Source organism: Meles meles, chromosome 12, assembly GCF_922984935.1.
Source record: "Meles meles chromosome 12, mMelMel3.1 paternal haplotype, whole genome shotgun sequence".
NCBI classification, from domain to species: domain Eukaryota; kingdom Metazoa; phylum Chordata; class Mammalia; order Carnivora; family Mustelidae; genus Meles; species Meles meles.
The window spans coordinates 32,298,306-32,325,384 of NC_060077.1; the positions used below are offsets into that span (position 1 = coordinate 32,298,306).

Sequence of the window (27,079 nt, forward strand, 5' to 3'; positions counted from 1 at the left end):
TTCCTCCTCTCTCTCTGCCTGCCTCTCTGCCTTCTTGTGATCTCTCTCTCTGTCAAATAAATAAATAAAAAATCTTTAAAAATATATACAAACATTAACCTGAAATGGATTATAAACCTAAATGTAAAAGTTAACATTGAAAAACTTGAAGAAGAGCACATGGAAGAAGATATTGGCAGATTTCTTAGGAAATGAAAAAGCTTTTTTCATAAAGGAAAAACAAATGATTAGTTGAACTTTATCAAAATGAAAAACTTCTTTTAAAAGCACTCCAAGGAGAAGATGGGCCAAAAACTGTATATTTGACAAAAGGCTTTTAGGCAGAATACGTAAGGACTTGCAACACAAAAGTCAGAAGACAAATGAAACTTTATTATGAATTAAAAGATTTGAGCAGATGTTTTACAGAAGATACAGCAGTGGCCAATGAGCACATGAAAATATGTTTAATATCTCTAGTTATAAGAGAAATGCAAATTAAAATCATAATGAGGCAGCACTAGACATCCATGTGAATATTTCTGAGATCACAATGTGCTTTGGTGAAAGGTGTGACTGGGGTAACGAGCACCAGGTTTCCTTCTGTAGAGATACGCCACAGAGTGGATGAAATATGGTAGTATACCTACACAAAGCCACCAGCATGGTATTGGCTCCCTACTTCTTTCCAGCACTAGACTCTTCAGTCTAAGGAATACAGTGGTTCACATACCCGCAGTAGGAACAGACCTCCTTTTTTCTAAAGGGCTCTTTGAGGCAGAGTAGAGGAAAAGGATCTATGGCCTGACTAGTTAGAGAACTTTTCCTGTGGCACAATGTTAAAGATGAATCCCTAACTGTTTCCTGCATTCCACCTTTCTTTGTACAAAAACATGGGGGTGCCCGAGTGGCTCAGTGGGTTAAAGCCTCTGCCTTCTGCTCAGGTCATGATCCCAGGGTCCTGGGATGGAGCCCCAAGATAGGCTCTCTGCTCAGCGGGGAGCCTGCTTCTCTTCCTCTGCCTCTCTGCCTACTTGTGATCTCTGTCTGTCAAATAAATAAATAAATAAAATCTTTAAAAAAAAAAACTGATGTGCAGTATACCCTGTGTTTTTTTTTAAAGATTTTATTTATTTGACAGAGAGATCACAAATAGGCAGAGCAGCAGGCAGGGGGAGAAGGAGAAGCAGGCTCCCCATTGAGCAGAGAGCCTGATGCGGGGCTTGATCCCAAGACCCTGGGATCATGACCTGAGCCAAAGGCAGACACATAACTGACTGAGTCACTCAGGTGCCCCCCACCACCCTGAATTTTCTAAAATAACCACGGTTTATATTAAAAAAAAGAATGGAGAAACAGAATGGTACATAAGGATTGCTACTGTTTTTAAAGGATCTTTTTATCCATGCACTTGTCAATGTCAGCCAGTGCACACAATCTTGTAAAGACCCACAGTTGCCCACTTCAATTTTTCATCATGTGCATCTGTTTCTTAACAGAAACCAAAACTTGTGATCAATCTATAATTGATCACACTAAAAAAGGTGCCATTCAGACTGGGAATGGCAAATAAATGACCTGGAAATAGTATTAAGAAAACCAAAGGCCTGGGTAGTGCAGTCCTAGACTTCTAGCCTGAGTGATGCAGGGGAGTCTTCCCAGATGTGGACTTCTGTGCCCCTGAGAGCCAGGGGCAGTGTGTATCCTGGCACTGCCACCAACAGGCTTTGTGGCCGTAGCCAATGCTTTGTGACTCCCATCCACACTTCCTGAAACACACCCAAGTCAGAGCAAAATTCCAATGTGTTTGAAGATGAGTGTTAAACATAAAGAGTGTTCATGTAAGCAGAGGCTGTGTGCATCCTAAAGCAAGATGCTGCATTTGTCCCCTTACATTGCTGGCTACAATGCAATAATCCCAGTGTATGGTCACTTGGTAAAATCTAAAATAACCATTATCCAAGAAATGAAATTTTGGTAACTTCAAGAATATGATTGAACTTATTTTAGTGAATGGGATGTAAGGCAAAGCTCACGGATTTATAACCACATATATGTGTTTTTTAAGCCTTAAACTCATCAAGTAATAGGTTCAGGAAGCAGAAATGCATGTGACTGCAAAGCTTTGTGACTAGTTCAAGTCCATGACCTTCTCTAGGATAATCCCTGTTCCAAAGGAAAAGAATACATTTACCTAAATTTCTGATTTTTAAAACAATTTCAGATCAGATTTATTGAAGTGCAATTCACATACAATAAAATGCATTTGTTTTCAATGAATTGGTTATTGTAACCACCAACACCATCAAAATCTGCAACATTCCCATTACCTTAGAAAGTTTCCCACTGGGGAGCCTGGGTGGCTCAGTAGGTTAAAGCCTCTGCCTTCGACTCAGGTTATGATCCTGGGGTCATGAAATCAAGCCCCACATCAGGCTCTGTGCTCAGCAGGGACCCTGCTTCCACCTCTCTATCTCTCTCACTCTCTCTCTCTCTGTCTGCCTCTCTGCCTATCAAATAAAAAAATTTAAAAATCTTAAAAAAAAAAAAAAAAGTTTCCCAGTGCCCCAGTGTCCCTCAGCGTCCACATTCACAGCCCAGGCGAACACTTGTGATCAAATTTGTGACACTGGGCATTAGATTTATCTTTGAGATCTATTTTGTTAATCCATGTATCTACTGATGGACACTTAGTTATTTCCACCTTTTGGTTATTGCAAATAATGCTGCTATGAATATTGGGTTACAAGCATTTGTTTGAGTCCTTACTTTCAGTTCTTTTGCACGTACATCTAGGAGCAGAATTGCTGGGTCATGTGGTAAATTCTGTGTTTGACTTTTTGAGGAACCACCAAGCTATTTTCCATAGCAGTTGAAATATTTTACATTCCCACCAGTAGTCCAGGAGGGTTCCAATCTCTCCAAAATTTCTGATTGGGTGAAAAACAATTTCAGTAAACTTAAGCACTCTGTGCATCAGTTTCCCCAGTTCTAAAATGCAGAAAATGATATCATTATACTGTGGTTGTGAAATTTAAATGAACAAACGTATGTAAATGACTTAGGTCTTGCAAACATGAGTGCTAGCTGGTATCATCGCCACCGTCACTACTAATGAGGATCAGACTGCCTGAAATCTGCAAACTTTGCAATCCATGCCCCTTCCCTGTGTCTCCTGGAGCAGCACAGTGGGCCAGGGGCCGGAAGCTGGAGTTGAGTCAGATGAACCCCTGGAGATGTGCACAATGAACGGACCTCATGGAAGGGGCCACGTAGCGCAGGGGAGGGGCAGCACATCCCTTCCTTTCATGCGGCAGGAAGGGGAGGCTCACAGAGGCTGAGTGGTCGTGGCTCCTGCCCTTCTCTTTTCACACATGCTTTAGGAAGCAGAGCAGAAAGTAAAGTGCATTGCTTCTCATGCATGTCAGGTGTGTGCAAAGAGCCTGATGGAATCACCTCAATAGCAAGAGCAAGCCCAAGATAATGCTGCAGGTGTCCCTGACCATGACCCAAGCATGGTGTTCACACACCTGGTTTTCCTCAGGATTCTTTTCAGCAATTTGGTGATTGTGGTCACAATATGGACATATTCTCTTAAGATCTCTTGAACAAGAGAGTGGCCCAGCGTGAATGCTCTATGTGACTTGGTGCCATCACCCAACTGTTACTGCTATTCCCATAGGCTTGTCTACAGTGAAGATCTGTAGCCTTCAAATGGCAAACTTCCAACTCCATAGCAGTGTAATTTTCACTTTAAAAAAAAATTGGCATTTACAAGGAGAAGATATGTGTGTTATGTTGTGGGGGGTCTGACCAATACTTTTGCAACTCTTCACTCTTATTGCATCTGCTGTGCATTCCAGCTCCCCCTGAAACCATGGGCAACACAGGCTATGCCCCGCTGGGTACACAGGAAGTCTGCCAAGAAGGGCTTTGCTCTCACCCTTGTGAAGAACAGTGGGTCACTTCCTGGTTCTTTCCTATTATGATTGTTAAGTTTGAATAGGGCTGATGACTAGACATTAGGTAGTTTTTCTAAAACCTTTTTAATAAAGTTTATTACAGCACCTGAAAAGAATGAAAAAAGGTTGTGTCACTCATATTCCCCCCATCATAGCAAAATAGCTGCCTTTATCTCTCCAGCTTTCTTCTAGGATTTTCTCTTATTGACCCATATTTTACATTGTTGTAATCACCATATGTGGAAAATTTAGGTGCTCTCTGCTCAGCTTTGTTCATAAACAAATATTTTCATGTCACTTTATTTATTTTTAATAGCTGTATGATAATCTGTTGGGTTAATATATCATTTATTTAGACATTCTTCTACAACTGGCATTCCGTTTTCCCCAATCTTCTATGATAACAAATTTTATTTACCTATCCTTGGTTTTATACAGTGTGTAAAAAAATTAGGCTTAAGATTTAAATTGTTAAAACTATAATAAAATGAGCCCCTAGACTCAGTTGCATTCAAATGACTGACATGATTCTATTGACATCTATTTTGAATAGTGAAAACCATTCTTCATAATTTATTCTTTGGAGCTTTTATTTTTTATTTTTATTTATTTTTAAAGTAGGTTCCATGCCCAGCATGGAACCCAAGGTGGGACTTGAACTCATGACCCTGGGATCAAAACCTGAGTGAGCTGAGATCAAGAGTTGGACTCCCAACCAACTGAGCCACCCAGGCGCCCCTGGAACTTTTCTGAGTCAGTCAGGTCACAGAATTTGAGCCTGGGTGTTGCCACCCTCCTTCATCCCTCTTATATCAGACTTCTAGAGAGCCACCAGCAAAGGATGCCTCCCCGGTGGAGCAGCATTTTGGAAAGACAGCACCCCTTTAGTGAGAGCCACTCTCAGGGCTGGACACATTGCTCTCTGGGGCAGTGTCTGCCATGAGGCTGATCAAGCACAGGTGAATGACTGGGCTGTCCTGTTGGGGGCCATACTGAAGTCAAGTCAACAGGAGGGGGTAACTGCAGTACATGTATTCTGCCACCCAAAGCAAATGGAAACCTTGACAAAATTCATGAATCAGATATTTTCAGACACTGAACAGCAAATAGCACAGAGCTGTGATCCCTGAGAAAAGAAAACAAAGAAAGGTAAGTGCTAACATTGCCCTGAATTTCTGCCTGGGTCTACTTCATGGACCACAGCTTAGGAAACAAGGACCTCAGTATGTAGTGTCTGGTGGTTTAGCTGCCTTGAAGATCGGAGATGGGAGTGCAGGGACTCATTTGTGATTTGTGGGACAGAGTCCTGGAGAGAAAGGAATTCTTCAGGGAGGAGCTCCAGAAATCCTCACAGGGTGCCCTGAGCATTTGTGAGTTACAGAGCCATGGGAGATGCCATGGAGATGGACCAAGAGCAAATGCCAGAGAGCTGTGAGGAGGCCAATCCCAAGAATTCAGCCACGGTGGACAACTCTCAGTGACCCATAGACACACTGTAGAGATTCCCAAAGGGTTCCACCTTAGTGGTGAGCTACACAAGCCCTAGAGTAAGTGTATGTTGAACTTCCCCAACAAAGCTTAAATATAAGCCTTGAAAGGGTCAAGCTAATAATCTGTAAGGGACTTAAATGCCTGCCTAAAGAGACACAGAAGAGGGATGCCTGGGTAGCTCAGTTGGTTAAGCCGCTGCCTTCAGCTCAGGCCATGATCCTGGGATCGAGGGTCCAGGGTCCAGGGTCCTGGGATCGAGTCCAGCATCAGGCTCCTTGCTCCGCGGGGACCCTGCTTCTCTCTGCCTCTGCCTGCTTGTGCGTGCTCTCTTTCTCTCTGACAAATAAAATCTTTAAGAAAAAAGAGAGAGAGACAGAAGAAAGGAAAAGTATAGATCAAGGTCCTTTGTGAACACAGACAGATGTGAAATCCTCAATAAGATATTATCAAGTCTTAGCCATGTATACAAATGATAATACATCACAGTCAGTAAAGTTTATCCCAGGAACAAAAGGTTGGCTCAACATTTGAAAGTCAATCAACATAACTCTTCATATCAACAGACTCAAGAAGGAGAATTTTATGATCATCTCAATCAATCTAGAAACAGAATTTAACAAAATTCAACAACCATTTGTGATTTTATTATTATTTTTAGAGATTTTATTTATTTGACAGAGAGAGATCACAAGTAGGCAGAGAGAGACAAAGAAGCAGGTTCTCTGTGGAGCAGAGAGCCCGATGCAGGGCTCGATCCCAGGACCCTGAGATCATGACCTGAGCCGAAGGCACAGGCTTAACCCACTGAGCCACCCAGGCGCCCCCCACCCCGTTTGTGATTTAAAAAAAAAACTCAGAAAGGCGGGATTAAAAGAGATATTCCTTAATCTGGTAAAAAGCATCTATGAAGCCACCACAGCTAGCTGCACGTTTAAAGGTGAAAGACTGAATGCTTTTCCTCATGCTCAGGAACAAGGCAAGGATGTCTGACCTCATGGCTTCTATTCACCATTGTAATGCAGGTCCTAGCAAGTGCAAAGGCAAGAAAAATAAATCAAAGGCACACAGATTGGAAAGGGAGAAATAAAAACATCTTGATTTGCAGATGACATGATTTTCTATGCAGAAAACCCAATGAAGTCTATACAAAAGCTAGAACTAACAAGTGAATCTAGCTGTGTACTAGCAAAGAACCATCAGAATTTGAAATTAAAAACGTTTCAGTATATAATAGCACCAGAAAACATGAAATACTTAGGAAGAAATCCCACAACATAGGTGCAAAAACTTTTTGCTGCAAACTATAAAATACTGGTGAAAGAAATCAAAGAATTCCTTGAATAAATGGAATGATACATTGTGTTCGTGGGTTGGAAAGCTCTGTTCTCCCAAACTGGTATAGAGACTAAACTCAGCCCGAATCAAAATCTTAGTGGCTTTTTTGTAGAAATTGGCAGGCCAATTCTAAAATTCACACTGAAAGACAACATCAGAAGAGAAGAACAACTCTTTCATGGGTTTGCATGGGTCTTTCCAAGGACACACACCATCTGATCTCGAGACTTACTACAAAGCTACAGTCATTAAGACTGGGCAGCACTGCACAAGGGATGGGCACACACCAATGGAACAGAAGACAGAGTCCAGAAGTAGCCCAATACAGATGTGGTCAATTGATTTTTGACAAAGCATAAAGTCAGTTCTTTAAAAAGTTCAGTAGCGGAGAATGGATCATTTTGGTTTGAAAGTCCTTGCAGGTCATCTAAAGAGCAGTCAGAAGGATAGATGAAACTTAGGGAGGGCTTCTGGGCTCCGGAGATATAGTTTGGGAGTACTTGAGTTAGAGGTGGAAGTGAAACTTTTGGGAAGGCAGGAACTGCCCCAAGTGGGTAGGAGGAGTATGCCGAGGGATAGCTTTCTGAGTCTGGGATAGGACAGCGACAGGACCATGAGACACCCAAGGCAGAGACACACAGGCCTTTATTTAATGCTGAACATATGGGAAGGGGGGACCGCTGCCCAGAAGCACAGGAAGGATCAGAGCAGTGGGGGCAGAAGCAGATGCCCCAGAGATGAAGAAGGGGAAAATGGGTGAGCAAAGGCAGAACCGTCTGAGCAATGTGAGTGTGTGCGTACGAACAGTGCCTGCTGCACATGACCCTGGTGTCGCCTTCTGCTCTGGATGGAAGAACTAACAGCCACGGGCTTTTCATTACTAGTGGCCTTTAAGAAAACCTGCTGCCATCCAGAGGGAGTTGTAGGTGCCAAACAGTACTCTAAAAGCTTCATGAATATTGAATCACTTCACCCTCACACCTCTCTGAAGTAGGTACAATTATCCCCATTCTGCGGAAGAGGGAACTGAAGTCACATGTGGCACAGTGACGCTAGGTTTTGAGCCCATGACATTCCAAAATATGCTTACCGCTCTTGGGATGATGAAAACAATGACTCAGGAGGCCTCTGAAGGTTTGCACCTTGTCCCTGCTTCTTATGACACCCAGAAAGACCACACACCTGGTACAAAGAGGTCCAAGGCTGGGCCTGGGAAAGCCTTGTCATGCTGTTCACATCCAGCATGAATGGATCCATCTTGCTCCCCCAGGTGGAGTAGGGGAAGGGCTATTGAATCCTGGTCTCGGGTTTCTCCTTGTTCCAGGCTGCCTCTTTCTCTCTGCTCAAATGCAGATGCCCCCAGTGTTGCTGGAGAACAGCTCTTGGAGACTGGACCAAGGCACCGTGTTCTGCCTTCTGCACTCTCGTTCTAGCACCAAATTCACCCATTCACAAGGATGGGTTTTGAAGCAGCCAGACCCAGCGGAGTGGCTCAACAAAATGAAGAATAGGTTTGAATTTAAAAATAAACAAACAAACAAACCTGATTCTAAAATGTTGAGGCACATTTATTTGAATGATTTACTCTTCAAACTGAGAGAAACCCAGACTTACTTCCAAATTATTTTGAATGGCAATAACCCTTTAAAATTTGTGCCTGAAAAGTCTTCCAGTGTATGCAAACAGCAAGGACTTGGGGTTTTTTGCTGGCTCTTCATTTCAAAGTCACCTGGTATTTTTGGTCTTCTGTACCTTTTGTAACTTCCCCTGAATAAGAGGAAATATGGTTGCCATTTGTGTTTAATTTATTTTAAACAAATCAAAGCACTGATTTCTACTTCCTGCCTGTGTAATACTTGAGCTGCAGGCTTCAAAGGGCAGAGTAACTATGTTCTTGAGTGATTGGGCGTCTGTTGTATTATTTTATAAACAGTTCAAAGTCTCGCATTGCATAGGAGCAACCGGTACAACATGGAGATATTATTTTCTGTGTGAGTAGCAGCAGAGAACTCTGAGTGACCTTTACATTTGTCTTGTGCTAGTTCATAGATTAAATTTAGATTTGGGTAGAATATATATTTATATAAAGACTCAGAGTTTATTTTTCCTGTTTTCTCTAACACTGCTTAACATGTTCTCTGAAATGTTTATCGCAAATGGCAGGTTGTCGCAAAGAGCAGTAGAAAGAAAACTAAATACTTACTCATCGCTTGGTTTTCTGCAGGTTCATTGGGTTTAGGAAACTCCACCTAGGTGAGCAGCTTGCTTCAGGGGGGGCCTCTCCCCAGAACCAAATTCCCAGGCCTTTGGGTGTGTGGGTTTCAGAATCCAGCAATCCCAGGGCCATACAGGGCATGTTCCCATCACACAGGTTGTTAGGGCAAAGATGTTACCATACCTCGATTCCAAAGCAAGTTCACTTATTTTATTTTATTTATATTTTAAGGATTTTGTTTATTTATTTGACAGAGAGATAGAGAGCACAAGTGGGCAGAATAGCAGGCAGAGGGAGAAGGAGAAGCCGGGTCTGCTGAGCAGGGACCCCAATGCAGGGCTCGATCCCAGGACCCTGGGATCATGGCCTGAGCCAAAAGCTGATGCCTAACTGACTACTGAGCCACACAGGCACCCCTGCAAGTTCACTTATTTTAAAACAAACAAACAAACAATGCAAGGTGGTGCAGCCACTCTGGAAAACATTATGGAGGTTCCACGGAAAGTTGAAAATAGAGCTACCCTATGACCCAGCAATTGCACTACTGGGTATTTACCCCAAAGACACAAATGTGATCCAAAGGGACACGTGCACCCCTATGTTTATAGCAGCAACATCCACAATAGCCAAACTATGGAAAGAGCCCGGATGTTCACTGACAGATGAATGGATAAAGAAGATGTGGTGTATATATACAACGGAATATTACACAGCCATCAAAACCCCCCGAAATCTTGCCATTTGCAATGGCATGGATGGAACTAGATGGTATTATGCTAAGCAAAATAAGTCAATCAGAGAAAGGCAATTATCCTATGATCTTACCGATATGAGGAATTTGAGAAACAAGACTGAGGATCATAGGGGAAGGGAGGGAAAAATGAAATAAGACGAAACCAGAGAGGGAGACAAACCATAAGAGACTTAATCTCAGGAAACAGACTGAGGGTTGCTGGAGTGGAGGGGGGTGAGAGGGATGGGGTGGCTGGGGGATGGACATTGGGGAGGGTATGTGCTATGGTGAATGCTGTGAATCGTGTAAGACTGATGAATCACAGACCTGTACCCCTGAAACAAATAATACATTATATGTTAATTAAAACAAAACAAAACAACAGTTTGCCGAGGCTCTGCTGGGGCTGCTCAGCCTCCCTGTCCAGGCTGTGTTGCTGTCCCCTCTGCCCTGGCATTCTGCTGCTGGTTGGCATGATGGGCCAGGCACAGAGGAATGTTTGTATGCACATGGCCATCACAGTGCTGCGTGGCCTCTGTGTGAGAAGCTCTTCTCTCCTGCTGGGAGGAGCATGGGTGAGAGCCTGGGGGTGGGGTCACTCAGGGGCAGACAGATGCTAATTGATGCTGGGGGTGCAGCGCATCACGGTCTGAGGGAGCCATCGATGGGCCTCCCACCAAGAGCTCCTGAATGTGCAGGCTCAGCAAAATATGTGGGTCACACGCCACTCAGGAGCACGGCTTAGATAGCATCTTTCGAGGCGGGGGAGGGGGGCTGCCATCTTAACTAACGTGCACTGGAGGGAGGCCATTGAGGACCCGGGTGAAAGTTGCAAGCCCAGTGCTCTGATCAGGGACCTGAGGGGCTGGCCCCGTCCTGCTCCCAGGACCGGGCAGGGGCAGTACTGACAGGAAGCCGCTTGGCAGGCTGCGACGGGTGCTGGGCAGTTTAATCTCTTGCCTGTCTTCGCTCAGAGGCTGTGAGCGCTCCAATTCCGTTTTCACTTCTTTGGAAGTGCTGATAAGATGGGAACAGAATAAATCAAACGCCAAGTTACATGTTTCCTGGCTTAGGAAGAAAAACTAAGCATAACCTTGGAAATGCTCCCAGACGGTTTTGTTTTTTTTTTATTTTCCTCCCGAGTTGATTTTTCCTTCTTGTTTTTTATTGTGGTAAAATCTACATAACCTAAAACTGACCATGTTCACCATCTCTAAAGGCACAACTCAGTGGCATTAAGCACATTCACACAGCCGCGCAGCCATCCCCACCAGCCATCTCCAGTTTTGCACCCTCCCCAGCAGAACCACTGCCCCCTCACAAATGAACTCCCCGATTCCATGCTTCCCCCCACCCAGCTACCCAGGTACCCAGGAGCTGCAGCCAAGGTGTCCTCTCTGCAGGCACGCATGTCCTGGCCCCAAACTACTCCTGGTGTGGGCGGGCCCTGGGCAGAGCTGAGAACAACTGTTCCCGTTGTAAGGAAGGGGGTCTGTCAGACGTCTGTCATCTTTTTCTTTTTAAAGATTTTTTTTTTTTTAATTTAAGAGGGAGAGCGCAAGCATGGGGCACAGCAGAAGGAGAGGGACAAGCAGACTCCCTGCTGAGTGGGGAGCCCAACACAGGGCTCGATCCCAGAACCCCGAGATCATGACCTGAGCTGAAGGCAGGCCGTTAATTGATTGAGTCAGACAGGCGCCCCATTAGTCATCTTTATAGTGGTCACAGCCGACCTGTGCGGAGCACATGCGTCCCCAGGCACCGTCCTAAACCCACTGCATGCAGTTCTAGTCCTTCAGCCGCCTTTGGTCTCGTCTTTACTGAACAGATGCAACAGGAAGCAGTTTCATTAACCCACATCCTTGACTGCAGATTGAAGGCTGGGCTGGGGTTTTATTTTTTTCTGTGTTAGTCCCGATCCCCACAACGACCCACGAGGACTGGAGATATTTCATTGGCATTTTGTATCTGAGAAAACAGGCATAGAGAAATTAAATATAATTAAAATTAAAATCCCAGATTAGATTAAATCTAATCTAAGAGTATGTTTCTTCCAGACCAGAAGCATCCATGCTCGTCGAGCCCGGGTCCGCGGATGGTGCAGGAGTCTCTCTGGGCCTTTGTTCCCACTGTGTCATCAGGGCTGGGATGCCAGCTGCATCAAGGCCCAGAGTGTGTGCCCAGAGCAGCTTCCCCTCCTGGGAGAGAGTGACTAGCCTGTGTCATTTCTGGTTTAACTTTCTAGTGCAAAGGTCCACTGCAGGCCTTCAGGGACACGAATCAGTACGTTTGTTTTGCAAACAGCTTCGGGAAAGGGAAAGGGTGATGCTGAAGATCTTGGGCGGGGTCAGAGCAGCTGACTCTCTGAGTGACTGAGTGACAATGTCAGCTCTGGGCACAAGTCCAGGCCACGGTGTGCGTGGGCTTTGACCCCCTGGCCCTGCTGTCTCTGTGTTTGTCCACTCTGCTTCCTCTGCAACTGATGTCATTGTGACTTCATAGTTTGCCCTCAGCTGATCCCTGGGGAGAGGGGTGATGAGGGCCACCTGCAGGACACCTACTGGCTGAAGCCCACCCCCTCTTCCCCCTCCACCCGCCCACGCTGCAGTGGTTCAGGAGCTCAAAATGGTCACCACATTGTTAAATGGTTGGAAAAAATTAAAAGAAGATCTCACGACCCCTGCAAAGTATATGAAATTGCAACATCCATGTCCACAATAAAGCTTAATAAACACAGTCACACATTTGTTTAGGAATTGTCTGTGACTGCTTTCGCTGTCTGATTAGGGACTGTGTGGCCTAAAGAGCCAAAAATATTTCCTCTCTGGCCTTTTCCAAAGTGTGCCAAGCCCAGGCAGAGTCCTCCTTCCTGTGATGACAGCAGTTGAGTCGGTAGTAGCATTTCACATGGTCAGCTCAAACCTCTGGCTCCTAATCAGAATGGAAAGTGCATGGAGAGTCAACCCACATGATTCTCAGAGACAGAGCAGCACTCATGGGTCCCTACCTCTGGCTGCGTGGGGCCTGAGACCAATCAGGGGTCACCTGTCCTTCACTGAGAGGACCGGGCTCTGCTGCAGGCCCTTGGCAGGCAGCTCAGGCCTGTGTTCAGAGCTCACGGGATGCTCTTCAAAGGGACACCTACAGAGGAGACTTCCCCGTGTTGCCAGAGCAACTCCAATAGAGCCGTCTGCCCTGATTTACCCATGTGCGCGTTTGCGCGCATGCGTGAGAATGACAACAGCCCATCCGTGTGACGGTGGCTCCCGGCCTTTCACAGCACTGTCTGCTCCTTTGGTAGCAGTTCTAGATTTGCCCTGGGAAGCCACTTCTTGAGACAGCAGGAGGAGCTGAGAAACCACAGAGGGACTGGCCAGGCACGGAGCGAGGCAGAGCCCCTGGTGACTTGCAGCTCCTCTGAAAGTGGGGTTCCTGCAGAAGGGCAGGGGCCACGTGGCATTTCAGCACCCCTCAACGTTCACATAAAAATTGAGGATGAGGACAAGGTGGGCTTTAGAAAGCTGCTTGGCCCCCTATCACTGTACAGCTTTTTAAAATTTTGTGATGAAATACATATAACATCGAATTTCCCATCTTAGCCATTTTCCCCCTTTGATGAATGTTTATTCATCAAAATGTATACCGAGTAGTATGCCAGGTGTCAGAGATACAACAACAGCAACCATCAGGTGACAGATTTCCCAGCTGACCATAAATTCATTGTCAAATGCTGACCCTTAAAGTTGGCGGGGCAAGTCCAGAGTCCGCTAGCCTACAGCTTCTGACACCTGGAAATGTAATTGTTCAAGTTCAGAATGTTTGAAATCTTAAATGTAAGGAAAAAAAATCATGACTCAAGCTTATTACTTCTCAGGGAGCCCAGGCTGGTTGTACAATTATCTCCTCAGTAGAAGAGTCTTCTTAGAAGCCAAGTTAGTAATGCATTAAAGTGTATTATTAATGTATTAAAAGTGACGTATTAAAATGCACACATGGACAGGATCCAGTCAGAAATTCAGTCAAACTCTCAAGTTTTCCCTCCCTCTGCCTGAACACTATTTCGTTAAAACACTCTTTCTTCAAAAAAATACCCTTTCATTCAGGGGCACCTGGGTGGCCCAGTGGGTTAAGCCTCGGCCCTCAGCTCAGGTCATGATCTCAGGGTCCTGGGATGGAGTTCCCCCATCGGGCTCTCTGCTCAGAGGGGAGCCTACTTCCTCCTCTCACCCTCTCTGCCTGCCTCTCTGCCTGCCTCTCTGCCTACATGTGATCTCTGTCTTTATTTATTATTTAAATAAATAGATAAATAAAATCTTTTTAAAAAATGTTTCATACACGCTTTGGCACATCTACTGTGGGAATGAAGACTATTCTCAGCAATAAGACCTTTGTCATTCCGGAAGGTGTCGATGTCACTCTGAAGGGATGCACTATTATTGTGGAGGGCCCTGGAAGAACCCGGTGAAAGGACTTGAATCCCATCTGTGTAGAACTCAGTCTCCCTGGAAGGAAAAGAAGAAGCTCCCAGTTGACAAATGGTGAGGAACTAGAACAGAACCAGCTACCTCTTTGTGCTGTCTGTGGTCACGTATAGAACACAATTGAGGGCGTTACCCTGGGCTTCTGGGAGAAGACGAGGTGTACTCTCAGTTCCTCATCCAGGAGAACAGTTCTCTTGTTGAAATCTGAAATTTCTTGGCTGAAAAGTATACCTGCAGGGGTTCAGATGAGGCCCGGCGTTACTTGTTCTGTATCTCAAGTCCAGAAGAGTGAATTAATTCTTGAAGGAAATGACATTGAACTTGTATCACACTCAGCTGCTTTGATTCAGCAAGCCACAACCGTTAAAAACAAGGGTATCAGAAAATTTGGGGATGGTGTCTACATTTCTGAAAAGGGAACAGTTCAGCAAGCTGATGAATAAGATCTAAGCTGTCCAGCTACCGAAACAGCAAGATGCCGGATGAGTTTTCAGACTTATTTGTGATAGCCTAAAGATGCAATGAACACTATACTGATTTGGGGCTTTTTCTTAAACCAATCATCCTTTCCAACGGTTTGGCCATTAAACCATTCAGAAGTAAATCGTAGTGTGCTGTCCATACCGTTCCTAGACATGTTTGCCATCATGTGGTTTTGTTTGGTTTTAGGTTCTTGTTTGTATTTCTTTCCTTTTATTATTATTATGGTAAAATACACACAGCATGAAATTTACCATCTTACCCATTAAGCATTAAGCACATTCACACATTCATACTGTTGCGCAACCATCACCGCCCTCCTTCTCCAGAACTTTGTCATCTGCCCAAACTGAGACTCTGTCCCCATTAAACACTAACTCCCCCTGCCCCTCCCCAGCTCCTGGCAACCACCGTTCTATGAATTTGACTGCTCTGGTTACCTCGCACAAGTAGAATCATACAGTATTCACCCTTTCGAGATTGGCTTCTTCTACTTCTACTTCCTAGAATGTTCTCAATTTCATCTCCTCTGTAGCATGTATCAGAAATGCCTTCCCTTTTCAGGCTGAATAATATGCCATCATATGTACGTCTTGCTGGTCATATAGCTACATGTTGCTTCTCCATTCGTCCATTGATGCACACTTGGGTCGCTTCCTCCTCTTGGCTATTGTGAATAACGATGCCATGAACATGGGCGTGCAAATATCTCTTGGAGACCCTGCTTTCAATTCTTTGGGGTTTACACCAAGCACAATGATTGCTGGCTCCTAGGGTAGCTCTATTTTTAATTTCTGAGGATGCTCCATACTATTTTCCGCAGCAGCTGCACCATTTCACATTCCCCCCAACGGTCCGCCAGAGTAGCGCTTTCTCCAAACCCTCGCCAATACTTGCTATTTCTGTTGTTGCTGTATTTTTTTTGGTAGCCGTCCTAACGGGTGTGGGGTGGATTTGTTTTGTTTTGTTTTTCAATAAGGCATGATTTTCCTCCAATGAAATGCGATCTTGTTTCTCATTAGAGGAGCCTGAGCAGGTGAACACCCTCGTGAAACCCACATCCCATCGAGAGACAGCACATTTCCAGCACTCTGGAAAATTCCCTCTCCACCTTTCCCGTCTGCCCCTCCCACCCCGCCCCGCAGAGAACCATTGCCATGGAAGGCTTGATGTAGCTGGACTCACACACCGGGGACTGTGGGGCGTTTTGTCGACGCAAGCACGCCTCCCTGTGCCTGGTGGGGTCAGAGCGGCTCTCCCCACTGGGGAAGAAGATGCCATGGTGCCGTCAGGAGCCAGGAGAGGGTCTTTGTTTGCAGCATGCAAAGTTTCCTTCAGCATAGGGCAGTGTCCCCGCTCCTGGCCTCTCCCGGAGCAGAGCTGTGTTTGCTTTTGGAGGACTCAGCACAGGATGCCCTGTCCTCTGCTGGATGACAGGAGAGTGATGTCAGCGCAGGTGCTTCCCGGCAGGGCTGGGGTGGGGGAGGGGAGGGTTCCCGAAGACAGGGCTGGGACCCTGAGCCCAGGACATGTCAGCAATGCTTACAATAGCTTTTCCCCGAATATGTTCCATTTCAAAACGGTGCAGTCTTTATGAGAACTATGTTCCTGAAAGGCTGCCATCCTGTGAGTCCAGGCCACTGGCTGGGGGGAGTGGGTTTCACCATGGATTTGCTCAGTGACCATGACAAGCCTTTTGCTCTTTCAGAACTTTGCTTTTTTGTGGATTTTTCAACAAGCAATTGTTTCTGGCAGGTGCTTGTGCCACGGAACTGAGCAGGACAGAAATGGTGGTGAGAGAGCACATTACCTAAATAACAACGTAAGTATGGTGACAGGGGCGCATTCAGATTGGGGGTGGTCAGGGAAGGTCCCTGGGAGGGGACACAGGAGTCACACCTGAGGAACGGAGGTGTTGGAGTCTTGGGGCTCAGGAAGCGGCCATCTCCAGGCTGATGCGGGAGGAAGCGTTGGGCAGGCAGACCTCTCTGCGCAGCCACCAGCAAGCTCAGGGACAGCACTGGGACAGCACTGGGACAGCAAGCTGGGGTGGGGGGCAGCCACACAGTGTCTACATGGTGCCAAGATCCAAGGCGGCAGTGGGCCTTGTTGGTGAAATTTGTCCGCACTGGCCAGCTTTACAGGAACATGCTGCCCCTTTTACCCCATCACACACACATCCACGTCCCCTCTGTACCTAGGCGCCTCTCAGCCTGGCTCTGTGGTCGCCTCGTGGCCCCGGATGGTGGTTAGCGACCACTTCGTGCATTCCTCAAAGATCCCATTTCCAAAACGAAGGTCAGTAAAACAACGTATGCTAAAGCACATGAAAATGGAGTGGAATCCAGAAAACAGTGGATTTGCAGAGCTCTGCTTTAAATCTTGAGCCTCTCCCACCCCCTTTCCTCTGTCTAATTGTGGTGAAATAGACACAACACGAAATCTATCATCTTAACCATTTTGAAGTGTAAAATTCAATAGCGCTAAGTATACTTGCATTTTTTTTGGTTTTTAAATTAACATATAATGTATTATTTGCCTCAGGGGTACTGGTCTGTGAATCATCAGTTTTACAGAATACATAGTGCTCACCACAGCACATACCCTCCAAATGTCCATCCCCCAACCACCCCATCCCTCCCACCCCCCTCCACTCCAGCAACCCTCAGTCTGTTTCCTGAGATTAAGAGTCTCTTATGGTTTGTCTCCTTCCCAATCCCATCTTGTTTCATTTTTTTCCCTCCCTAACCCCACGACCCCCCACCCTGCCTCTCAAATCCCTCGTATCAGAGAGATCATATGATAATTGTCTTTCTCTGATTGACTTATTTCACTCAGCATGATACCCTCTAGTTCCATTCACATTGTCGCAAATGGCAAGATTTCAGGTTTTTGATGGCTGCATAGTATTCCATTGTATATATATACACCACATCTTCTTTATCCATTCATCTGTTGATGAATATCTAGACTCTTTCCGTAGTTCAGCTATTGCGGACTTCGCTGCTATAAACATTCAGATGACTACGTTTGTATCCTTAGGGTAAATACCCCGTGGGATACTTGCATTATTGTACAATCTATCTCAGGAACCCTTTTCTTCTTGCATGAATGTTTAAACCTTAAGAAAAAAATAAGATAAGGGGTGCCTGGGGGGCTCAGTGGGTTAAGCCTCTGCCTTCGGCTCAGGTCATGATCTCAGGGTCCTGGGATCGAGTCCCACATTGGGCTTTCTGCTCAGCAGGAAGCCTGCTTCCCCCCACGTCCGCCTTCTGCTCTGCCTACTTGTGATCTCTCTCTGTCAAATAAATAAAATTTTTTAAAAAATAAGATAAAATGGAATAAAATATACAGAGCAATGCTCTCTTCAAAAATCAGCTGCCAGGAGCCAGCGTGTACTCTCTTTGGTCGTTGCCTCCCTGCCCTTCCCTTTGTGCACCATGATGGTCTGCCATGGCCCTGGGGCTTTTGTGGGGACAGGGGCATGGCCCAGCCATTGCTGACCAGGTCAATGCGTTCACTGGCTGCTCCCCGTTACCTGCGTGCTTCTGAGAACATCGTTGGTGGCCCCAGAACTCTTATAAAGCTGGGGTGACAGGAGGGACTCGTGGATCCAGTGGACGCTAGCATTTTGGCAAAGATCAGGGCATGGGGGCCCTCCCCCCACTGCCACTAGCAGAACCCCCCACTTCTGGTCCTTAACACATCTTCAATTCCACACGCAGCTTCACAGGGGGCCGAAGGGTCGATTTAGGCTGGCAAGCTGGAAGATTTGAGATCTGTGTTTCTGGGTGATGTTGATACTTCTGTTTTTGTTTTTGTTTTTGTTTTTGTTTTCCCATTTTATTTATTTTTTCAGCGTAACAGTATTCATTCTTTTTGCACAACACCCAGTGCTCCATGCAAAACGTGCCCTCCCCATTACCCACCACCTGTTCCCCCAACCTCCCACCCCTGACCCTTCAAAACCCTCAGGTTGTTTTTCAGAGTCCATAGTCTCTTATGGTTCGCCTGTTTTTGTTTTTTTTTTCACTCATTGTCTAACAAGAGGAAAAAAGGCAGTGAACCAGGGACTTTGGTTTGTTTTGATATTTGATAGTAAAACCCTTTCTTTATGTGAAATCATTCCTGGCAATGATGTCATAGGAGAAACCAGGCAACGGTCTCTGGTGGAGGGGACTGGGGTGCTTCCTCATGCTGGGGCATCCCCCCACCCCTCCACCTTCCCACCCCCTGAGGCTCCTCCTCTGATCCACCCAGCCCCATGTCAAACCCCTTCTGAACTACACAGGTGTTTCTCAGGGGGCCCTCACCCTGCTGATGTCAAGTGTCCTGTGAGGTGAGCTCACACACACTCACACACAAGAGTCCAGATGGGCACCCCAGAGGCTGAGGGGGGGAGGTGACACTGCTTAACATCTGAAGGAAGGATGTGCTTGCCAGACAGAGGGAGAAGGGTAGGCTTTACCCTACATCGAGGGGGAAAAAGACTTTCAGGTTAGGGTGGTGGAGGGAAGTCCAGTGGGCCCTTGAACAACACAGGTTTGAATAGCCCAGGTACCCTTGATTTTTTCAATAAATATGTTGGAAAATTTTTCAGAGGTTTTCGATAATTTGAAGAAACTTGCAGACAAATCTCATAGCCTAGAGATACTGAAAGAATTCAGAAAACATTAGGCATATAACACAAAATGTGTGCTAATTGACTATGTTATCGGTTTCCGGTTGGCAGTAAGCTAATAGTAGGAGGGTTCTCAGGGAGTCAAGAGATACACATGGATTTTCAGCTGTGGGGAGGGAAGTGGTGCCCTTAGCCCTTTTATTGTTCGATGGTCAAGTGTATAGAATCTCTTTCCTAATATCTAATAAAATGAATAAAAACTAGTAAAATGAACTTTCCAAAAATTCAGCAGCAGCCACTAACAGAATCAGACAGTAGCTCTCAAACTTCAGAAACTGGCAGCCAGGTAGAGACAGGGAAGATGCTAGGGCGCGAGGCTAGGATCCCCGCCCCCCAGCATTACCCCAGGAGATGCCACAAGGCTGGCTTCCACCTGTGTGCCAGGTGCTGTCCCAGGTGCTGTCCCAGGTGCTGGCTGGAATATCTCCAGTCCTCAGGGTCTGAGGGTTGCTGGAGGGGAGGTGGGGGGGATGGGTTAAATAGGCGATGGGGATTAAGGAGGGCACTTGTGTTGACCACCCGGTGTTGTATGTAAGTGATGAATCACTAAATTCTACACCTGAAACGAATACTGCACTACATGTTAACTAGCTGGAGTTTAAAGAAAAACTTGGAGAAAAAAATAAGAAATGAAATAAAAAGAAAGAGAGACTTGCCATGATGTACAGTATGGATGTCTTCCATCCTGCCGGATGCCACGGAAGCTGCTCCAGGTCACCTCCCACGCTCTGGTGTGAGAGCTACCTTTTCCCTGCATTTATGGGCTATTCTGTTTCCAGATGATGGAAAGCTGCTTCATACTCTCCCCTTTTCCTGTTGGGTTATTGGTCTTTTTCTGACTCATTTGTAAGGATCCTTTGGTTCTGCCAGATCCTAATGGTTGTGGGCTCTGCCCCCCTGCAAATATTTTCTCCCCATCTGTGGCTTGTCTTATTACTTTAGGGAATTATTAATTCAGGGAACTTTAAATTTGAGTATAGACCCCTTTATCAGCCTTCTTCGTACTTCTAGTGTTTGAATTCAGAAGTTTTACTCCAGGGGCACCTGGTGCACCGCCAGTTAAGCGTCTGACTCTTGGTTTGGGCTCAGATCATGATTTCAGGGTCATGAGATCGAATCCTCCAGAGTCTGCTAAAGTTTCTCCCTCTCTTCCTCTCTCTCTCTCTCCTAAATAAATAAATAAATAAATAAATAAATAAATAAATAAGTCTTTCAAAGAAAAGAAAAGAAGTTCTATTCCATACCCTGGATCATAAAGATTGCTTTCTGGATTTCATTCTGCAGGTTGTAAGGTTTTTTTTTTTAATTAACATATAATGTATTATTTGTTTCAGGGGTTCAGGTCACTCTTCAGGGTGTAAGGTTTTACCTTTAGGTGTTTGGAGGAAGGTGTGAGGTAGAGATTCAGTTCTATTTTTTTCTTCACGTGGATAACCCACTGCCCCAGAACATGAATTGAGATCCCTTCCCTCCCCTACACAGAGCGATGCCTCATGGCTATCCATCATATCTCCACATTTCCCCAGGTCTGAGCCTAGACTCTGTTCTCAGCTCTTCTCTCCTAATCCAGCAAAGCCTTCACCTGGTTCAGCTTTCTGATTCATCTTTATAACCAGAGGTGGGGGCCCCTGCCTTGCTCTTCAGAATAGGCAAGGTTCTTCTGGGCAATTTGCTCTCTTACCACACATTTTAGAATCAGCCTGTGAGGTTCCAGTGAAAATCTTATCAGGGTTTTGATGGCAGTAGCTTCTAAATTAGGACTAATTTCTGCAGAACAGACATGATTATAATATTGAGTCTTATTATTTTAAAATATTATTAGGGTCTCTATGTTTCCAGTGAAGTTTTACAACTTTTTAAATTTTTAATTTGATTTTTTAAAAATATTTTATTTATTTATTTGAGAGAGAGAGAGAACATGAGCGGGGCAGAGGGGCAGAGGGAAAGGGAGAAGCAGGCTCCCCACTGAGCAGGGAGTCCAAGACCTGGGGCTTGATCCCAGGACCGTGGGATCATGATCTGAGCCAAAGACAAATGCTTAACCAACTAAGCCACCCAGGTGCCCTGAAATTTTATTATTTTATTTGTAAAGTCCTTGAATTTATTAGATTTATCCTTAAGTACAATTTAAATGTGTTGCTATATAAAGAATAGTTTTTAAAACCACATTTCCTAATAGTTGTGCTAGTGGGTACAGAGGAGGCTGAGTTTTCAGTACTGATCATGCAGCTCTTTTGCTCCCTTGACAATCACTCAGTCATGACCTGCCACGCAAGTCCACCTGCTTGTCCCTTTCTGACACTCACACCTTCTCGCTGACATTTGACGTGACCTAGGATCTTCACCGCCATGTTGAAAGGTAGGGGGCGGTGGCAGGCATGATACACAGAAAATTTAAAACAATAAGAGGATGCGATGCCCAACTATATGCTAATAAATTTTTTAAAAGATTTTATTTATTTATTTTAGAGAGAGAGAGCATGAATGGGAGGGTCAGGGAGAAAAAAAACCTCAAGCAGACTCTGCCCCTAGCTCAGAGCCAAAGCCAGCCTGGATCCCATGACCCTGAGGTCACTACCTGAGCCGAAACCAGAGTCTGATGCTTAACTGACTCCACCACCAGGCGCCCCTCTGCTGTTATATTTGAGCATTTCATTGAAATGGACGGTTTCCCAGGAAAAAAAATTTTTTTTTTCAAAATCTGGATCTAAAATAAACAGGCATACTTTTTATTGCTCCTTTGCTGTATTTCTTACAATTATTTTCATGATACCTTTCCCCTCTTATAAGGGAAAATAATGTAGGGTAGTAGGGTTCCCTCTGCACCTCCAGTTACAGCCTAAGCCAGTTTGCCAGCCTCGTGGCCACAGAATGGACAACAGAAAGGCGTCCGGGGTCTAAATTCTAAACAATCGTGTCCCTCTTTCTGCACTCTGGTCTAAGTCGGACAATATCATTTAACAAGACAAGGAGGGGGTGTGTGTTCATCCCAGAAAGTTAATCCTTGCAGTTTACCTAGCTGTTGGCTTAAGCAAAAATTTTTTTTCTTACTTTTTTGAAACGCAATTTATTACTGTTGACTTCTTTTCTCTTCCCTGCTCTCTGTGCTGAGACGGACAGAGGGTGCAAACCACATGTCTCCTCCCTCCGCTGCCCTAAAAGCATCCTTCCTTGTGTCATGGGCGGTGTTAGCCTACCTTGGTGGAGAGCTTGCCCGAACCACATCCTGGATGACTGACCTGCGGCTAGGAAGGAAATCACAGAGCATGTGTCCTTTTGTGACTGGCTTATTTCACTGAGCCTGATGTTTATGTCCAGGGTCATCCATGCTGGAGCACGTGCCAGAGTTTTCTGCCTTTTTAAGGTGAATAATGTTCCACTGTAGGGATTCCCTTAATTTTCTCATCTATTCACCTACCTGTGGATGCTTGGACTGTTTCCACTTCTTGGCTATTGTGGGGAAATGCCACTATGAATGTGAGTGTACAAATACCTCTTGAAGACTGCTTCCAGTTCTTTTGGGGGTATAACCAGAAGTAGGATTGCTGGACCAGACGCTAGTTCTATTTTTTGTATTTTGAGGAAACTTCATACCGTTTTCTATAGCAACTGCACTGATTTGCGTTCCCACCAGTGACGCACAAAAGTCCCAATTTCTCCCCATTTTTGCTAACACTTGCTATTTTCTGGCTTTTCATGGCAGCCATCCTCATGGGTATTGCAATGCCTCCTTGTCGTTTTGATTTGCACTTCTCTGATGGTTAGTGATGCTGAGCGTCTCTTCATGTGTCTGCTGGTCATTTGCATATCATCTTTAGAGTAATGTCTGTTCAAGTCCTTTACCCCCTTTTTGTTTTTTATTTTTTTAAGCTGGAAATTTGATAAAAGGGGAGCATCCTTTCCCTTTTCGTTTCATCTCTATTTTTATTATTTTTTTTATTATGTTATGTTAGTCACCATACAGCACATCATTAGTTTTTGATGTAGCATTCCATGATTCATTGTTTGTGTATAACACCCAGTGCTCCATGCAGTACGTGCCCTCCTTAATACCCATCACCAGGCCAACCCACCCATCTTTTCCCATGTTTGTTTCCCAGAGTCAAGAGTCTCTCATGGTTCAGTCTCCTACTCCAATTTCCCCCCCTTCATTTTTTCCTTCCTTCTCCTAATGTCCTCCTTTCTATTCCTTATGTTCCACATATAAGTGAAACCATATAGTAATTGACTCTCTCTGTTTGACTTATTTCACTCAGCATAATCTCTTCCAGTCCCATCATTGTTGACATAAAAGTTGGGTATTCATCCTTTCTGATGGAGGCATAATAACTCCATTGTGTATGTGGACCACATCTTCCTTATCCATTCATCTGTTGAAGGGCATCTCGGCTCCTTCCACAGTTTGGCTCTTGTGGACATTGCTGCTATGAACATTGGGGTGCAAATGGCCCTTCTTTTCACAATATCTGTATCTTTGGGTAAATGTCCAGTAGTGCAACTGCTGCTTTACCTATTTTTTAACTGGGCTATTTGATTTTTTTGTTGTTGTTGAGTTGTAGGAATTCTTTTTGACCAAGAGAGAGACAGCTAGAGAGGGAACACAAGCAGGAGTGGGAGAGGGAGAAGCAGGCCTCCCGCTGAGCAGGGAGCCTGATGCAGGACTTGATCCCAGGACCCTGGGATCATGACCTGAGCTGAAGACAGGCACTTAACAACTGAGCCACCCAGGCACCCCAAGTTGTAGGAGTTCTTAATATAGTCTGGATATTAAACCCTTATTACATATTTGTAAATATTTTCTCTTACTCCTTTTCACTGTGTTGAATGAATCCTTTGATGAACAAAAGTTTTGAAGTTTGATGTGGTCCTGCATGCCTTGGTTTTTGTTAACGATATGCCTGTGTGGACTCAAAATCCTAGAGGTTCTCTTATTTCTGGGATACGTTGTCAAGCTGGGGTATTCTCTGATCACATTTGATCGACTTTTCTTGATTTCCTTCCAGGCTGAAGCTCTTAGACTTGGAATTCATGAAAGTTCTTCTTGGCAGAATCAGTGTTGCTCCTGGGATTTTCCCAAGCAGACACCCTCACTCAGAGGAGGCTGGGGTTGGTGGCTGGTCCTAGATGTCTTTCTTTGGGATCCATGTAGGCAGTGCAGAAAGATAAAGACAGAAAATTTGGACTAGTATGAGAGAATGTCTCCAGAGGTTGCCAACCATCTCAGTCCAGTTATCAAAGGGCATTTGGAGCTCCTGCTCTGTTCTGGGTCCTGGGCCGGGAGCTCTGAGCAGCTGGGGGCTGGGGAGAACATGTTGCTATCTTTGTGTGTTACAGCAAACCAATCCCCTCCCCTGCCACACGTGGGGCTGGCCTCACCCCTCCAGCCACCTCTTCTGTCTCTGCGAAAATACCGCAAACATAAACCATAAACAGCCCATGTCTAGCTCATTTGGCTGGCATTAGAGGGCCTCCGTGGGGGGCTGGAAGGCAGACCTCCCTCCCAATGCTCCCTCTCATCTGTTCAACTGAGCCTTGGTGGAAACCACAGCAGGGAACTGGGTCTTATCTATTCCTTTCTTCCTTTCCATTCCCTTCTACGACAGCAAAAAGATGGCCAAGTTCTTCGGTGTCCCCTTCTTATGGGTTGAATTGTGCTTTCCTCCTCCAAACCCTTGCGTTGACATGGTAACTCCCAATGCCTCATAACGTGACTGTATTTGGACATGGGTCTTCAAAGATGGGGTTAAGTTAAAATAAGATCATAGGGGTGGGCCCAAATTCAATCTGACTGGGGTCCTCCTAAGAGGAGATTAGGACATAGACGCAGAGGAAAGACCATTGTGAGGGGACACAGGAGAGCGACAGCCATCACAAGCCAAGGAGAGAGGCCTCCTGAGAAACCAGCCTGCCGCCATCTTGATCTGGGGCTTCCAGCCTCCAGACATGAGTCAAATATGTTTCTGTTGTTCAAGCCCTGCAGCCTGTGGTACTTCATTCCAGCAGCCCCTGTAAGCTAGTATACTCACCCACGACCCCGGTTTGCTCCCAATATAATTGCACGAGTCAGTGATGACCTCTAGCAGTCATAGACCACTGTCAGCGTGAATGTGAAATTCTCCCAAGACTTGCTTGTAATATTGGCAAGTGGCTGTGAGCCCAGCATCCTGTCATGAATGGGTACGTTCCTTATTGAAATGCCACTTTCAGCCCTCTGTTTCCCGGCGCCCTTGGCAACGGCCCAACTTCATGTTCCAAATAGGAAAAGGCGGGTTGATTTAAAGACTTAAGACGTTGTTAGGCGTTACCTTGATTTATGTAAAAATAATATCAACCAGTTGAATAACAATAGCTCACCATTCACCTGCGGTCTGGGAGGCTAATAAAACGGGCACATTAATCTCTATTGTGATGACATCAATTTGTACCAGGCAGTTCTTCCAAGTCAAGAAACGTGTTATGTTGTTCCAAATGTACGTTTGCTTGCTACCGGGTTGTGTTAAGTGGTTCCAAAAAACGAGCGTGTATATTTTCTCTGGGGAAACTCTTGTATATTATTTCAGCTGAAAACATCTCTCGCGCACAATTACTAATCAGGGGTAAGAATCAGCATTTGTCCTGCTGACCCAGCTGGACCCTCCGCTCCTGGGGGACAGTGCTGGGGAGCGGTGGCTCGTCCGGGGCAGGCGCTCTAGGGTCCATTCTTTAGACTGGGCCCCAGGAGCTCGTGCAATGCCTCAGAAGGAAGCGCGGCTTGGGGCCGTTCCTGTTTTGTCTTGCTGGAATTCAAAGATACGTTTTAAGCCTTTTCCCCCACTTGAGTGGAGAGGGCCTGGGACAGTCTCACGAGCTGTGCCACATAGAACACTTGAGGAAACCTGCTCAAAAGAATGACTTCATGAGAGGAGAACTAATATTTGCTGTTTTTTCTTGTTTTCTCATTTCCCAGGGGAAGGCTAATCTGTAGCAACACAGAACCTCTGGAGGCCAATAAAATGGAGCTGGAAAAGAAGTGAGATTGTTTCATTGTCGCCACCGTGAACTAGAGTTTGTTTTCGTTGCTTTTCTTTTTTCCCTTCAGGAAAACGCTGGGTTAAGAGCCCTGATAGATTTTTCTTGTACCCCCTGGTTCTGGCTTTCCCCCCATTGTTCCAGCTGCCTTTTTATCACCGAGATCTGTGTCAAGTTCAATGCCGTTCTTGTTTCATGTACTTGTTCCCCGCCCCTGGGCTGCCCACCTCGCCCGGCCCTGTGGTCCCCAAGGGTGATGGTGTGTGGTCCCATCACCACCCTTTCATGTTGCAAATGGCCTTGAGTGGCCCTGGAACCAGCTCGGGGCGGGGACGGGGGGGGGGGGGTGTTGGCAGGACAGCAGCAGCGTCTGTGGGAATGAATGTTCGTTAGGCATTTCCCAGCCTGGCATCTTTGCATTTGTGGGTGCCTTGGTGTTGAGGTTCCGTGAGGTCCAGCTTGCTGGGTGTGAGCACCTGGGTTGCCCCGTGCATCTGGTCATGAGAAGGCATTTATTGTAGAGAAACGTGCAACCAGAAGCAGAAATCACAGAGCATCGCGGGCTTGGGGCACTGACCTTGAATGTCAGGACGGAAAAGGGGGACCAAGAGCATCATTCATACAGCTGAAATGCTTTCATGGGCAAGAGGGCAGTAAAATGTGTGGGAATTAGGTGAAGTTCAACAGTGGAGAGATTTAGGCAAGGAAAGGGGA

At 45.6% G+C, this 27,079-nt stretch overlaps 1 long non-coding RNA gene and 1 pseudogene across 1 annotated transcript; both read left to right on the plus strand.

The window, feature by feature from the left end:
- The first annotated feature begins 14,075 nt into the window (after positions 1-14,075).
- Positions 14,076-14,639, plus strand: LOC123954537 (annotated as a pseudogene).
- Positions 14,640-16,460: 1,821 nt separating this feature from the next.
- LOC123953953 lies at positions 16,461-26,345 on the plus strand. The gene is made up of 3 exons (XR_006820999.1): positions 16,461-16,498; positions 16,878-16,974; positions 26,304-26,345. It is a non-coding gene; the product is annotated as an uncharacterized LOC123953953 (long non-coding RNA).
- Positions 26,346-27,079: the final 734 nt, after the last annotated feature.